Source organism: Leopardus geoffroyi, chromosome C3 (assembly GCF_018350155.1).
Source record: "Leopardus geoffroyi isolate Oge1 chromosome C3, O.geoffroyi_Oge1_pat1.0, whole genome shotgun sequence".
In the NCBI taxonomy this organism is placed as follows: domain Eukaryota; kingdom Metazoa; phylum Chordata; class Mammalia; order Carnivora; family Felidae; genus Leopardus; species Leopardus geoffroyi.
This window is the reverse complement of record NC_059338.1, coordinates 41,332,175-41,349,158: the sequence shown is the minus strand read 5'-3', so window position 1 is coordinate 41,349,158 and position 16,984 is coordinate 41,332,175. Positions and strand designations below refer to the sequence as shown.

The following is a 16,984-nucleotide window of genomic DNA, read 5'->3' as shown; positions in this document are numbered from 1 at the left end:
GTTATTTTAAATAAATTAATAAATATGTTTAAAACTTCCATGTCATGCATGTTTTCCAACCAGAATGCTATGAAAGTAGAAATCAACTGCAAGAAAAAAATCTGGAAAAAACACAAATACATGGAAGTGAAATAACATGCTACTAAAAAATAAATGGGTCAACTAAGAAATCAAAGAGGAAATCAAAAAATACAGAAACAAATGAAAATGAAAACACAACAGTCTAAAATTTTTGGAATGCAGCAAAAGCTGTTCTCAGAAGAAAAATTATAGCAATACAGGTCTGCTGCAAGAAGTTAAGAAAAATTTCAAATAAACAACTAACCTGACATGTAAATGAGCTACAAAAAGAACAACAAACAAAACCCAAAATCAATAGAAAGAAGGAAATAAAAAAGAACAGACCAGAAATAAATGAAATAGAAACTAAAACTAAAACAACAACAACAACAACAACAACACAATGTAACATACCAATAAACCCAGGAGCTAGTTCTTTGAAAAGATCAACAAAACTGATAAACCTTTAGCCAGACTCATGAGAGAGAGAGTGACAGAGAGAGTGAGTGAGCAAATAAAATCACAAATGAAACAGGAGAAATGACAACCAACACCACAAAACTATTAAGGATTATGAGAGAACAGTATGAACAATTATACACCAACAAACTGGACAACCTAGAAGAAATAAATTCCTAGAACTGTATCACTTCCCAAAACTGAATCAGGAAGAACCAAAAAATTTGAATAGACTGATTACTAGCAATGAAACTGAATCAGTAATCAAACACTCTCAACAAACAAAAGTCCAGGACCAGATGGATTCACAGAATTCTACCAGACATTTAAAGAAGAGTTAATAGAAAAAGAAGAGGAAGGAAAGCTGCCAAATACATTCTATGAAGCTAGCATTACTCTGATACCAAAACCAGATAAAGACATTACCAAAAAAAGAGAACTACAGGTCAATATTTCTGATGAACACAGATGCAAAAAGCCTCAACAAAATACTGGCAAACTGAATCCAACAATACATTAAAAAAATCATTCACCGTATCAAGTGGGATGCATTCCTGGGATGCAAGTGTGGTTTAATATTCACAAACTAATCAACGTGATACATCACATCAACAAAAGATAAAACCATATGATTTCAAGAGATGCAGAAAAAGCATTTGACAAAGTACAACATCCATTCATGATAAAAACCCTCAACAAAGTAAGTGTAGAGGAACATACCTCAACATAATAAAGGCCATATAATAAAAAAAAAAAAACAAAAAAACACACAGCTAACATCATACTCAATGGTGAAAAACCAAAAGCTCTTCCTTTAAGATCAGTAACAAAACAAGGAGGTCCACTCTCACCCCTTTTATTCCACAAAGTACTGGAAGTCCAAGCCATAGCAGTCATACAAGAAAAAGAAATAAAAGGCACACAAATTGGTGAGGAAAAAGTAAAACTTTCACTATTTGCAGATCACATGATGTTATATGTAAAAAATCCCAAAGACCACCAAAAAATGACTACAACTGATAAATGAATTCAGTGATGTGTCACAAGACACAAAGACACAAGACACAAAATCAATGTGCAGAAATCTGTTGCACCTATGCACTAATAATGAAGCAGCAGGAGGATACATTACGAAAACAATTCCATTTACAACTGCACCAAATATAATAAAATACCTAGGAATAAACTTAACCAAGGAGGTGAAAGATCTGTCTTCTAAAAACCATAAAACACTGATGAAAGAGATTGAAGATGACACAAACAAATGGAAAGATATTCCATGCTCACGAATTGGAAGAACAAATATTGTTACAATGTCCATACTACCCAAAGCAATCTACAGATTTAAGGCAATCCCTATCGAAATACCAAGAACATTTTTCACAGAACCAGAACCAAAAAACCCAAATAGCCAAAACAATCTTGAAAAAAAAGAACAAAACAGAACAGAGGTATCACAATCCCAGATTTCTAGATATACTAGCGAGCTGTAGTAATCAAAACAGCATGGGAATGGCACAAAAACCAACATATAGATCAACAGAACAAAATAGAAAACCTAGATCCAAACCCACAATTACATGGTCAATTAATCTTCAACAAAGAAGAATGGTAAAAGACAGTCTCTTCAAATACTGGTACTGGGAAAATTGGACAGCTACATGCAAAACAATAAAATTGAACCTCTCTTACAACATACACAAAAATAAAAACTCAAAATGGATTAAAGACTTAAATGTGAGACCTGAACCATAAAATCATACAAGACAGCACAAGCAGTAATGTCTCTGACATCAACTGAAGCAACATTTTACTAGATACGTCTTCTGAGGCAAGAGAAACAAAAACAAAAATAAACTATTGGCACTAAACCAAAATAAAAAGTGTCTGTGCAGCTAAGGAAATGACCATCAAAACTAAAAGATAAACTACTAAATGGGAGAAGATATTGCAAATGACATATCCAATGAAGGGTTAGTATCCAAAATATAGAAAGAACTTCTACAACTCAGCACGTACACAAAAACAAATAATCAATTAAAAAATGGGCAGAAGACATGAATCAGACATTTCTCCAAAGAAGTCTCACATATGGCCAACAGACACATGAAAAGATGCTCAACATGACTCATCATCAGGAGAATGCAAAACAAAACAATGAGATGTCACCTCACACCATCAGAATGGTTAAAATCAAAAACATAAGAAACAAGTATTGGCACGGATGTGAAGAAAAAAGAACCCTTGTTGTACTGTTGGTGGGAAAGCAAACTGGTACAGCCACTGCGGAAAACAGTAGGGAGGTTCTTCCAAACACTAAAAATAGAACTACCATATGATCCCGTAATTCTACTACTGGTTATTTACCCAAAGAATACGAAAACACTAATCTGAAAAGATACAGGCACTCCGATGTTTACTGCAGTATTATGTACAATAGCCAAATTATGGAAGCAGCCCAAGTGTCCACTGATAGATGAATGGATAAAGAAGAGGCGGTATGTGTGTGTGTGTATGTGTATATGTACATATATATATTTATGTATATATAATAGAATATTACTCAGCCATAAAAAAGAATGAAATCTTGTCATTTGCAACAACATGAATGGATCTACAGAGTAGAATGCTAAGTGAAATAAATCAGAGAAAGACAAATACCATTAGATTTCACTCACATGTGGAATTTAAGAAACAAAACAAACAGAGAAAAAGAGACCCTTAACTATAGAGAACAAAAAGATGGATGGGTGAAATAGGTGACGGGGATTAAGAGTACACTTACCAGGAGGAACACTGAGTAATGCACAGAACTGCTGAATCACTCACTATATTGTACACCTGATAGTAATGTAACACTGTATGTTAACTATACTGGCATTAATTTTTTTTTAAGGGGCGCCTAGGTGGCTCAGTCAGTTAAGCCTCCGACTTAGGCTCAGGTCATGATCTCACACTTCGTGGGTTCAAGCCCCGTGTCTGGCTCTGTGCTGACAGCTCAGAGCCTGGAGCCTGCTTTGGATTCTGTGTCTCCCTCTCTCTCCGCCCCTCTGCTGCTTGCGCTCTGTCTTTCTCTCTCTCGCACGCGCGCTCTCAAAAATAAATAAACGTTAAACAAAATGTTTTAAACTAATATATATATTTAAATCTTCTAATACAGTAAATATCAATAGACGTAGCCAACATAAACAAGAGCTCTTTAAGTTTTTAAAAACTCATGAAGTGCTCTTGACACCAAAAGTTTGAGAAATGCTAATCTGTACTTACGGTATATACACAAATAAGATACAAGATGATATTTTTAAATGGCCAATTCTCAAGTATCCTCTAGAAGCAAATGACAGGGCTCTCATTCAGTCACATAGATTTGGTTCCATTATTCACTGGGCTCCCACTATGTGCCTGGCACTAAGGATAAAATGAAATTATATTGTTTTGGCTCTCACAGAGAATATTTTCCATACCTTTGCTACATTTCAGTTCTCTCGTCTCTATCAGATCCTATGTAACAATCATGGCTGCCTGAAAGAATGAGAAAAAACAAGCCTGCAATAGTCATACTATCTAGTCTAAATATAAAGTGGACAAATTTAGTAGGGACCAGGCTAGAAAAAAAGGAGAAAACTTTCCAGCTCTAGGTCAGACCCATTACACTGTTCCAAGTAAACTTCCAGAATAACCAACACCCCCATAATATAGTATAATACACAAATACAAGTGACCTGCGGATTCAGCCTCAACTCCTTGCACATTTAAAATACAAAACCCGGGGTGCCTGGGTGGCTCAGTCGGTTGAGCAGCCAACTTCAGTTCAGGTCATGATCTCACTGTTGGTGAGTTCAAGCCCCATGTTGGGCTCTGTGCTGACAGCTCAGAGCCTGGAGCCTGCTGTGGATTCTGTGTCTCTGGCTCTCTGCCCCTTCCCCACTCATTCTCATTCTCTCTCTCTCTCAAAAAAAATAAATAAACATTAAGAAAATATATAAATAAATAAAATTTTAAAACCCCAACAACTACTTTTACAAATATAAGGCAGATCTACTGTAATCTATGAAATCCAGAAGAAACTATGTAACATTTGGTACCAGTTTGGTCCCTGGAATATGAGGCAGGGTGAGGATCTCAAAGAACATAATGTCTCCCACTGATAAGAAATGAAGAGCTAAACTAGAGCTTGACTAGAGGTGGTCCTAATCTTTTACTTAAGGAGAACTGAAGACAACAAACAAGACTGGGAATAATGAGGAAAAAAAAAAAAAAAAAAAAAAGCCCTAGGAATAGGGCTTACCCACCATCTAGTTATCCTGAATACTTATTCTTCCAAATTAATTTCAAGGAATACATCCCTATAAAAGTGTTTTATAGCTTGCGAGTCAGGATTATTTTTTGGCCTAAGTATGAAATTTTCATGACAAAACCTTCCCTGATACCTAAGAAACTGCTAAACCTGGTTAACTCTGAGTGAGGATCAAGGAGAAAAAGCAGATTTTTCTATGAATATGTTTTTGAATTTTGTTAAAGCAGAGGCACATGTCACTTTTTGAGGAAGGAAAAAAAACAAGAAAAAACATTTTTGAAAAGTTTCCTTCCATATTCAATAACTTACTAATTTAAGCTAAGGCTGTAAAGGAAAGAAAGACAACTACTTTTTCTTTCATTGGAAGCGTTTATTGACTCCTTAAGGCAGTGTAGTTGCTCCCACTTTGTGGATCCACAGTACTTTACCATTCCTCTTACCACCTTGTGCTATTATTTACATATCTGTCGCTTACATGGAACTGTGGAGATGTTTTAGTCCCCTATATATCCCTAGTCCATGCAGAGTACACACTAGGTGCTCCAGACCTACTTGCTGACTGATGGATGCTCCCATTGATAAGTCTCAGGATCCAATTCTTACATGCAAACAGGCAAAAAAAAATACAGGAGTCTCATACAATATGAAGAGGTTAACCATTCCTAAGCAGGTAATTTATTTTGACAACATGTAAAATAACTAACTAAATAATAGTTACATGCATACATATATGCATTTATAATTCCAAACAAGCCTGGAACTACAGAGAAATTCTTTAATAAAATACTGTTATAGGGGCACCTGGGTGGCTCAGTTGGTTAAGCATCCAACTCTTAATTTCGGTTCAGGTCATGATCTCAGTGTGTGGGTTCGAGCCCCACAATGGGCTCTGCACTGACGGTGCGGAGCCTGCTTGGGATTCTCTCTCTCCTTCTCTCTGTTCCTCCCCCACTTGGGTTCTCTCTCTCTCTCAAAATAAATAAATTTAAAAAAAAATAATTCACAATACACAAATGTAGCATCTATACAAATTTTCAGAGATGCATCAATTGAATAAGTGTAGTCCGATTTCATTTATAACCAATCAGAAAACAAAGCACATTAAAGCTAGAAATTAGAGGTCATCCAGCCTCATGCTCTTCAAATTTGTAGTTAACAACCCATTAGTAGGTCCAAAAAAAAAAAAATCTGATAGATTGGAGCTAGCATCTTTTAATAAAATCAAACGGGACTGAATTAAAAATAACAGGGTGTGTTAAAAGTAGTAGGATATTATTTAGTGGAACTTACAATTCATTTATATTTATACATATATGTAAATTATATCCCTATGAAAAAATAAATTTCTTATTGCAAGTGTCCTAGTCAAAAGAGTTTGAGAGGTTCCCAAGCTTTTTCATTTCACAGAACTCTCAGTGTCTCAGTAATTTTTTCAAGGTTCCCCCTAGGCACCAAAAAATGCCTTCTATTTCCATTTGTTAGATCCATACAATCTATTAAGTATGTATGTCCTAACAACTTAGTAGCAGTTTGAAAAATACATATAAATTGAAAGAAATATTTTATTACTAAATAACCACAGTTGCTTATTAATGGAATGAATGCACCTACTACACACAACTTCTCAAACCTTGAAAACACTTTGGACACTGACACTTTCATTTATATGGATTTTTGCACAGTACTTTTTATCACAGTAGCCCCCAAACCTAGTTTTTTGAAGACTTCCTGTCATCAAAAGGAATACAGCACAATGTCACAGACACTACCTGAAACTAATAGTTTGAGCAGTGTCCCACAGATGTCAAATATCACACAGATACCCCACAGCTGTGAAATATTACCGTGTTTCCCTCAAAAATTTTTAAATATTCCAGTGCCTGTGTGAGCTCACTATAGTGCTCAAAGGTACCTGACAGCACAGTTTGGGAATCCTGGGTTTAAGAAACAACTGATCTAGCCTGTATGCTTACTTTGCAAATTAAGAAATGACACTTAAGGTCACAAAGCTAGTAGAAAATAAAAACACTTAAGGGTTAACTGCATCAACAAAAGTTTTGAAACAGAATCTAATCATGTGATAGCATGTTGATGAAATCTACAGATCTCTGAAAAACAACTAAATTCAAAAATACATTTAGGGGCGCCTAGGTGGCTCAGTCCGTTGGGTGTCTGACTTCGGCTCAGGTCATGATCTCACTGTTCCAGAGTTCGAACCCCACTTCGGGCTCTGTGCTGACAGCTCAGAGCCTGGAGCCTTTTTCAGATTCTATGTCTCCCTCTCTGTCTCTGCTCCGCCCCCACTTGTGCTCTGTCTCTCTTAAAAAATAAACATTAAAACATTTTTTTTTCAAAAATACATTTATATGATTGTATAATAAAAGGAAACTGTTTTGATATTTTTTTAGAAAAAAAGCTTCAAAAATTATAAAAGTGGAAGTTATAATAAACAGTACAAAAGTGTCTAAAGTAAAAAAAGGAAAGTCATCCACTCCCTCAGGGATAATATAGCTGATAGTTTAACATATATCCTCACAGACCCTTTCCTACGGACATACAAAATCCTAACAAAATCAAACTACATTTCTTTGTCCGTGTTTGTTTTTTCAAAACTGAATCATATTCTACAGTGTAATGCAACTTTTTTCTTTCACTCAGGATTATATCATGAACATTCTTCCATGTCAGGACATAATAGTAATTGCAAACAAACATTTATGTGGTGCTTACTGTGCTTGCTTGAGGCTTAAATAGTAAGTCATTTAATTCACACAACAGCCCTGTCAGGTGAGAAACTATAATTATATCCAGTTTACAGATGAGTTTAAGTAATTTGCTAATGGCTGCATCTAATAAATGATGCATTTGGGATTTGAACCCAGAAAGTTAGTTGCATGGTCCTTGCACTCAATGATACACTCAGCTGCTTCTCATGAAGTAAATCTAGCTATCCCTCAACCTGTTAACAAGTGCATAGCACTTCATAGCATAAGTACACTAGAATTTTAACTATTCCTCTACATTTAGGACTACTCCTGACATTTTTTTAATTTTTTAATACTATTGGCATTTACTTGTAATAATGTTAAAATGAACTCCCTATAGATTTACTCTTATGCTTTTGTGTTAAAATTTCTGTAAGATAAACTCCCTAAAAATGAAGTAACTCTATCAAATATGCGCACTTTTAATTTTGATAGATAATACCAAATTTCCTTCCAGAACACTGTCCTACTTGTACCAACTTATAGTCCCGATGACAGAGGGGAGGGTTGAGGTTCATTTTTAAGTCAACAAATATTTTTGATTCATGGAGAGGTCTATTTTGAGTTTTTCACTCTGACGCAGAATGAACAGACTGCCAGGTTGTTCACAATCATCCTCTAATTTGATAATTATCTGACTTTTTTTTTTTTCAACGTTTATTTATTTTTGGGACAGAGAGAGACAGAGCATGAACGGGGGAGGGGCAGAGAGAGAGGGAGACACAGAATCGGAAACAGGCTCCAGGCTCCGAGCCATCAGCCCAGAGCCCGACGCGGGGCTCGAACTCACGGACCGCGAGATCGTGACCTGGCTGAAGTCGGACGCTTAACCGACTGCGCCACCCAGGCGCCCCGATAATTATCTGACTTTAAAGAGGTGTAGACTGTATAGTGAATTCTTCATCCAGTTATGAAACCACCTATGGGTGAGATATTTCCCCTATACGATACTGTTCACTTATGTATAAAACGTGGGAATTGGACTACCTGGCCTTTCAGATTTAAAACTCTCAATGCTGTAATTAAGAAGTGACTTCAAGTTATTAAAAGCCTATAATTATAGTACTAATTAGGCCAGGGCCTTAAACCTTCTATTTTCTTTAAATTATAATAACTATTGCCAGAAGACCTAGGCAAATCATTAAAATAGCCAATAAAGTTTTCAGGATCCACCTGTGGCTTATTCTCAGTGGTTTTTGAATCCCAGGCTGTAATTCCCTGCAACCTAGCAAACTTGAACATATCTCTAGAGTATATTTCTAATAAGAGTTGATATGTGCCTAGGAACATGAACCAGTGTTGTGTTTTTTTAAATATTATGCCAAGACCACTCTTAAGTCAATTTATTCAACTAATATTTATTGACTGGTTTACTATGTACTAAGCACCAGGTGCACAATAGTTAACAGAGTAACTCTGCCATCATAGAACTTACAGACTAGACAAGAAAGGCAAATAACAAACCAAAGTAACCACTAGTAAATGTAAAGTTACACTTCTGATAACAATAAACAAAAAGCTATTAGTGCAGAAGAAAGAAAAAAAAAACCCACTATGCAATCTTTTGATTATTTGTGGGGTTTTTTTGGACTATTTGCAACACTAGAAATTGTTTGACATGAGAAGAAAATGTCAATAAAGAAATTATTTCACAACCTCTCCTGCACTGCAAAAACTAGCAATCACAAGTGTAGATGACAAATTAACTTTTTAAATCACCAGTACTAGAATAAAGTCACCAAGATGTCACTACTTTTCAGTTATGCTACTATGTGGCCCAAATATTGGTTTATCATAACCAAGACTATAAATGCTTTGAATTTCAAAGACGACATAACTATGAGTATCCAAACAAAATGAAAGATGACAAATCAACTACAATTTCTTAGGAGTACTGTTCAAGCAAAAAGTACATACAGCGGTAAAGCCATTCATTATAATAATTCATCACTTGTTCATAATTAACAAAATTATTGAAAATACTATTTTTAAAGAACAACAATCATTAAGCATTAAGGAGTTAGTGGTATGTCAAAAGGAACAAAAATAGATTTTTTTTAGATTTTATAAAACCAAGTTCCAGAGTATCTATATTAATATCCAATTTTAAAATAAAACTAATTCTACAATGTTAACTAGACTTGTGATCATTTCACAATACAAACATATGAATCATTATGTTGTACACCTGAAACTAATATAATGTTGTGTCAATTATACCTCAATAAAAACAAAAAACACTTGTTCAGGAATAAGAGCATCATTCATCACACTTCCTTGTGTCAATTTCCACAACTGCAAAACAAAAATATTTGCCAAACCTACCTCACATTGCTACGAAGATTAAATAAAATAATGTATGTGGTGATACACTGAAAAATGATGTCAGTTATTTTAAACAGTTGCTTCTTTTTTGCCGCCACTATAACATAGCAATTTAAAAAATAACAAAATTGGTTAGAGAAGGACTCCATCTCCTTTCGTCTGTCCATAAGTATTATAAAAGGGGCAAAAAACTGGCAATCAAAAAAAAGCACTAAGAAAAAATTCAAAACTTCGTAATTCCTAAATTGATTACCCTCACAGGAGGCTGGTTGTTTAAGTAGTAACACTCTTACATAACAATATATCTCAGAGAATCAGGGAAATTATCTCACATATGTATGAAATTGTTTACTGACTAGATGTCACCATCATCACAAACACAAGTCCTGCTACCATGAAAAAATGAGATACATGTATTTATCCACACATACAATGTATTTTAGCTTGATGTTTATTTTCTGATTAAAGCATCTTCAATGCAATGACGCTCCAATGGTTCAGATTTATTTTATTACACTGAATGGAGTTGGTCAATTTAGCACACCAAAACTAATTTCATGTTACACACCCATGGGTTTGAAGCAACTTCTACCATGGGTCTAAAACCAATCCCCCAAAATCTCATGTTACTGGCAGCACACGGCCTTGTTTAAAAACTGTGTTTTAAACCAAAAAATTTAAGTGGAGAGCAGCTCTCAGTATTTTATCATTGCTTCTACAAACCGTTTCAGGCTGTTGCTAGGTCCGCCTAACATAGCCTTTCCTTTAAAACCTTTAAATGCAAGAGAAGGAGGTATCGTTAACATGGCAACATAACCATTAACGACTTTTCCAAATTCAAAACAAGGATCGCCATCAAAACAAAAATATCAAACAATCAGGCGGAGTGCATGGATACTGATTACTACTCCTGACAACCTGTCCTATATGAAGGATCTTTTTCTTTTATGAAAGACTTGCTACTACACTAAAACCACATTAAAATTTCATACCTATGGGCAACTTCCTATCTGAAAACTAAAAATCCAGCGAAAATTCCAAACCGTATTTGGGACATCAGTTAAGTATTGTTTACCATGTTGGGTTACATTTAAAGAGGGCGGGGGAAAATACTGACAACTTTGAAAGCGTAAAGCTTTTTAAATCTCCCACTAAATCATTTGTGAATAAATCGGTAGACTACATTCAGCAGCTGCTAGACTGGAGCAGAAGATCAAAGTTTTCCCTATACTTGAGAATGCTTATCCCCACCAAAAAGGAACAGAAACCAGTCATCCTTGCCACTGGAGCCAGTTGCCCGGAATTTCCTAAAATATGCCTGATCTGCAAGCGAAGGAGGAGCACTTCTCCGGAGACCAAAGGCGAGAGGTATCTTACATCTTTTGCAGACGAGAGGAGGGGCGGGAGCAGGGAGAGCACTAGCAGGTAAGGAAGGAAATCCGTCTTCGGCAGGCACCGGTGGGACCTGAAATCCAGGTCTCAGGATGGCCCTCCCCGCAAAGGCTCAGGACACGGGGAGGTTCCCCGAGGGGGACGCCAGGCTGGGCCAGGACTCCCGGCGCCCCGCCCCGCCTCTCTCGCCGCCACCGGGGACCCGGGACCGCGGACAGAGGCAGCAGAAGCTAAGCGAGCGTCCGCGGTCCCAGCCACGTCCTCCCGCGGCTCACCTGAGAGTGTCGCCTCCGCCCTCGGCTCCCACGGTGCATCCCGCGGGGCCTGGCGGAGGGTGCAGTGATGCCGCCCCGACCGGCCCCAGGGCTGCCGGGCCTGGCCTCCCCGCTCCGGGGACGCACCGGGTGCCCGCCTCGCACCGGCTCCCGGGATCCGCCGGGCTGCAGAGAAGGAAGGAGAGGCAGAAAGGCTGCCTCCCCTCCCCCACAGCAAGCCTCCCCCTGAGCTGCGGCTCTCTGCAGTTCCCTCTGGCGCAGGTCCGGCCCCGCTCCCCCGCCCGGGAGTCACTTCGGCAGCGGCGGCCCAGTCGCCATTACAGCCCAACAACTGACACGGAGGAGGAGCGGCGCCGGCGGCAGTGGCAGTGGCGGTCGCGCGAGGCAGGGCGGGAGCAGTCGGGGCCCAGGCAAACCTCGCGAGAACTGTCCCGACACGGTTCTACAGGAATACAACCTTTGGTTAAGACCATGTTGAGTGTGGCCGAAAGGTGCGGGAGAGAGAACGAAGAAAGGACACTCGAGAGCGCCATGTTTAGTGTGGCGAGTTTGTGCCTTGCAGGACTCGGGAGGAGCCAAAGTAGATCCGCAGCGGAGACCTCTCTCCACCCCCACCCCCCACCCTCCTTCCTCGGACGCTAATTGGGCCTTTTGGCTGCGCATTTCACCCCGGGCCAAAAAAACAAGCTGGGGGTTTGACCAGGGTGCGCTCAGAAGTCGAAATTACAGCTTCTCAGAGTTTACGATGTTTCACCAATTGTCGTCCAAGTAAATCTTCTTTACCCCAGTCAGTTTCAGAGCAATTGCAGCGCTGCGGCTGCTGCAGTTACCCACTGCTGTCACTGGCCGTTTTGTTCGCGAGGGTTAACGATTGTGTTCAGCATGCCGTCTGTCCAATGGCTAGAGACTCCAGAGCAAGGAAAACGGAGTTTCCTCCCGTTTAGGTATAGACATTGATAGAACTGTGCTTTGAGAGACTTTGTGTGATCAACATATCTTCTAATATCTTTATCCTTTTTCCCCAGTCTCCGAATGGTGAATTCTAATGTGTGTCAGGACTTAGCTTAAGTGACATGTCTTCTGCAAATAATGCCACCTTCCGCTAGGTGCTCACTTCGCACAAGCTCTCTGCCCATCACTTTTCCTGCACCTTCTGAACTCCCACAACTGTTTACCCAGAGACTATTTCTCATCTTTTAAGTATCTTGAAGACGCTTGTCCCTCTGTACCCCAGTAGGGCCTAGCTCATTTTAGGTGCTGGATAACTGCTAACTGCTAGGTGTAACTAGGACATTTTAGGTGCTGGGTAACTGCTTATTGGGTAGACCTCATCAGTAAAAGCAGAAGGCAGTAACAGCTCCTTCTCTGTAGGGCTTTTAACTGTGCCTGAATAGGACGTATGTGGATGTGCAAAAATGGTCCTGCACATATGTAAAATCTGTACTATGTCTCCAGGAGGCTGTACCAGAGGGAAGAACAGGAAATGTGGGTATCCCAGTGGTGCCAGGGGTAGTGAGAAAACAACATAAGGACAAAGTTATTTTCCTCATCCTTTCTGTGTAAAGCAGTGGGATAGATGTTTTTCATATGTTATTTTCCTGAATTTATACAACCACATTATTAAATATTATACTCACGTTTTTAAAAAGAGGAAATGGGAAGGGGGCGCCTGACTGGCTCAGTGGGTGGAGCGTGGGGCTCTTTATCTCGAGGTTGTGAGCTGGAACCTCACTTTAGATGTAGAGATTACTTAAAAATAAAATCTTTAAAAGTGGAAATGCGTTGTGAAAAGTTAAGTAATTTGCCCAATATTATGCCATCAGTAAAAGGCAAATGTAAGATTTGAGGTCTCCCTTACTCTAAAGCCTACTTATACTTCTCCACCCCCATGCTGCCTCCTGGGTAACAGAGAAAACACCAAAAGTTTCTGTCACTGTGTGGGGAGCAATGTTATCCTCATATCAGCCTATGCACAGTTTCCATCTCTCATACTGCACGCTGACCCCTGCCTCTCCTTCACCTCCCAAATACCCCAAACACACCAACCTCTCTTCTTTTTGACATGCCATAGCTCTTATTATTTATACCCTACAGATTGGCTCTTGCAGCATTTTACCATATTTGACTATAATGAATATGAAATTGCAGTTGTTGCGTGAGGTCCTGAGACAAACTGATAGCAGCAAGTAAATTATGAGACAGGCGTCCAAGAAGCACATTTTCAAAGGAGTAATATGATACCAATAATGCAATTCTTGGGCCCCTCTCTCAAGACCCTTCAACCCGGTCAGTGATATGAAAGGATTGAGAGAGACTTCTGGGTGGCTCAGTAAGTTGAGCGTCCAACTTCTGCTCAGGTCATGATCTTACAGCTCATGAGTTCAAGCCCCGAATATGGCTCTCTGCTATCGACACAGAGCCCGCTTCGGATCCTCTGTCCCCCCCACCTCTCCCACCCCTCCCCAGCTCGTACTCTCTCTCTCTCCCAAAATAAATAAATCAACTTAAAGAGAAAAAGGATTAAGGGATTGTAGATTCACAGGATTTGAGAGGAAGATTTTTGGAAAGAATAGGCGGAGAGGTGCAGAGGTGGCTTCTTCCTTTCCTCAAGCTAGAGAGAAGGGCTTTGAGGAGACAACATGGAAAGCTTGATGTGTGCACCAGAATCTGGAAGCCAGAGTAGCCTGAGGCTGGATTCAGCCTTGAAAAGGTACAGCAGGGGTGCCTGGGTGGCGCAGTCGGTTAAGCGTCCGACTTCAGCCAGGTCACGATCTCGCGGTCCGTGAGTTCGAGCCCGGCGTCAGGCTCTGGGCTGATGGCTCAGAGCCTGGAGCCTGTTTCCGATTCTGTGTCTCCCTCTCTCTCTGCCCCTCCCCCGTTCATGCTCTGTCTCTCTCTGTCCCCCAAAAAATAAACGTTGAAAAAAAATTAAAAAAAAAAAAAAAAAAAAGAAAAGGTACAGCAGCCTCAGCAGTCAGGTAGAGAATGGTGCCTGCCCAGGTTGAGTGTTCCTGCTCCAAAAGAGGAGTCAGAGATAACTGAACCTGAAGTCAGAACCCACGTAAATAGTATTCTACTATTCGAGTTAAGGAAAGGTGGAGAGAAATATAATACTTGCTTGTACATGTATAAATTATCTCTACATGGATACAGAGGACACTGCTATCACTGGCTGTCTGTGTGGAAGGAAACGGATGACTAAGAGTAAGAGGGAGATTTATCAGTTGTACTCTTTTGTACTTTAACAATTTTGAATCATGTCACTATACTAACCATTTAAAAATAAGTATTTTAGGGGCGCCTGGGTGGCTCAGTCGGTTGAGCGTCCAACTCTGGCTCAGGTCATGATCTCACAGTTTGTGAGTTCGAGCCCCGCGTCGGGCTCTGCTGACAGCTCGGAGCCTGGAGCCTGCTTAGATTCTGTGTCTCCCTCTCCCTCTGCCTCTCCCCCACTCATTCTCTGTCTCTTTCTGTCTCTCAAAAAATAAATAAAGGTTAAAAAAAATTAGTATTTTAAAATAGAGATTAGGTATTTTCCTTAAAAAAAAAAAAAAAAGAAATTAAAATTGAAGGAATCCTCCTGAAAGGGTGGCCTGCCAGGGTGAGTGGAACCCAGAGAAAGACGAGAATTTGGCAGGGGGCAGAAGATGAGGGGACATTGGGAGTGGCCAGCTGAAGGAGAGTCACAGGCATCAATAACATTCCGCAGGTAAGAATAGAATGATCAAAAATGGGGAAAAATAGGAGGAGATTCAATTTCTTTTAAATGTTTATTTTGGGGGGCGCCTGGGTGGCGCAGTCGGTAAAGCGTCCGACTTCAGCCAGGTCACGATCTCGCGGTCCGTGAGTTCGAGCCCCGCGTCGGGCTCTGGGCTGATGGCTCAGAGCCTGGAGCCTGTTTCCGATTCTGTGTCTCCCTCTCTCTCTGCCCCTCCCCCGTTCATGCTCTGTCTCTCTCTGTCCCAAAAATAAATAAACGTTGAAAAAATAAATAAATAAATAAATAAATAAATAAATAAATAAATGTTTATTTTGAGACAGACCGGGGGGGGGGGGGGGGAGCTCAATGCGGGGAGGGGCAGAGAGAGAGAGAGAGGCAGACACAGAATCAGAAGCAAGCTCCAGGCTCTGAGCTGTTAGCACAGAGCCCGACCAGGGGTTTGAAATACCAAACCGTGAGATCATGACCTGGGCTGAAATCAGACCCTTAACCCACTGAGCCACCCAGGTGACCCTGTAGCAAAATATTTTTAAATGCCAAAGAATAAGAAAGAGTACATTCAGAAATGTGATTACCTCTGAGGGAACAGAAGGGGAAGTTATATGTAGTCCAGATGAACTCAAGAAGCTTCAATGATGTTGGTGGTAAGGTTTTATTTCTCAAGCTAGGTGTGGGTGTTTGTATTGTTATTCTTCATAGTTTTTGTATTTCCAAAATATTAAATAATATATTTTAAACATAAAAATAAATGAGAATTTTAAAATACATGTAGGGAATAGGAGGAAGAACACCCCAGAGAGAAAAGTAAAAGAATACAAGAATGTAATTTCGAACAGTAGAAATGATATCTTACTGATTTGGGGTTCAAGAAACTTTTGAACTTTGTAGCACTGAACAGAAAAGTACACTCTTTTTATCAGAGTTTAAGCCAAGACAAGAGTGTATATCCAAGAAAAAGCTGCAGCAACTTCCTTGGAGGTAAATTAGCCACAGTTCACATAAAGAGCAACCACCACCAAGGGGAAGTTTGTGCAGAATCAACTCCAACCTGTGTTCTGCCTCCAAGCTACTCTTCCAGATCAGCAAAGAGAGGTCATCTCCTCTCCTCAGCCCAGCCCTCCACTATGCACATTCCTGGGAGAGGAAGATAGGTCAGTGAAAACGCAGTACAGCTGGTTCTAAGTAAAAAGAAACTCAAAGTTAATGCTAACATTGTTCAATGTTTGATTAATTCAAGTCAAACAAATTATTTTCTTTTTTTTTTTAAGTTTATTTTGAGACAGCGTGAGTGGGGGAAGGGCAGAGAGGGAGAGGGAGGATCCCATGCAGCCTCCACTGATAGCACCAAGCCTGATCCTGGGCTCAAACTCACAAACCGTGAGATTATGACCTGAGCTGAAACCAAGAATCGCGGACACAACGAATTGAACCACCCAGGCGCCCCTGTGTCCCCTCTTCTTGAGCCTGGATGGAATTTTGTAACTGTCTCAACCAAGGGAATACAACTGAAATGATAAAATGTGATTTCAGAGGTTAGGTCATAAGAAGCAATATAATTCTGCTTAGTGTTTTGTCCCCAGGGACACATGCCTTGGGAATCCTGTCTGACATGAAAAAAGCCCAGTTGAAGCTCCATACTGGAAGACCATATAGGGATAGAAATGCACAAAGAACCCTAGGTATTCCTCCT

The 16,984-nt window shown here is 39.7% G+C and overlaps 1 protein-coding gene across 5 annotated transcripts in view; it reads right to left on the bottom strand.

The window, feature by feature from the left end:
• Positions 1-11,954, bottom strand: part of CEP350 (centrosomal protein 350) — a 156,343-nt gene extending 144,389 nt beyond the window's left edge. For 2 of the 5 annotated variants that reach the window (XM_045452555.1, XM_045452558.1), the window contains exon 1: positions 11,574-11,954. The gene's annotated coding sequence lies outside the window, so the exon portion shown is untranslated. The remainder of the gene's footprint in view (positions 1-11,573) is intronic. The other 3 variants (XM_045452554.1, XM_045452556.1, XM_045452557.1) reach the window with 2 other exon arrangements.
• Between the last annotated feature and the right edge of the window lie 5,030 nt (positions 11,955-16,984).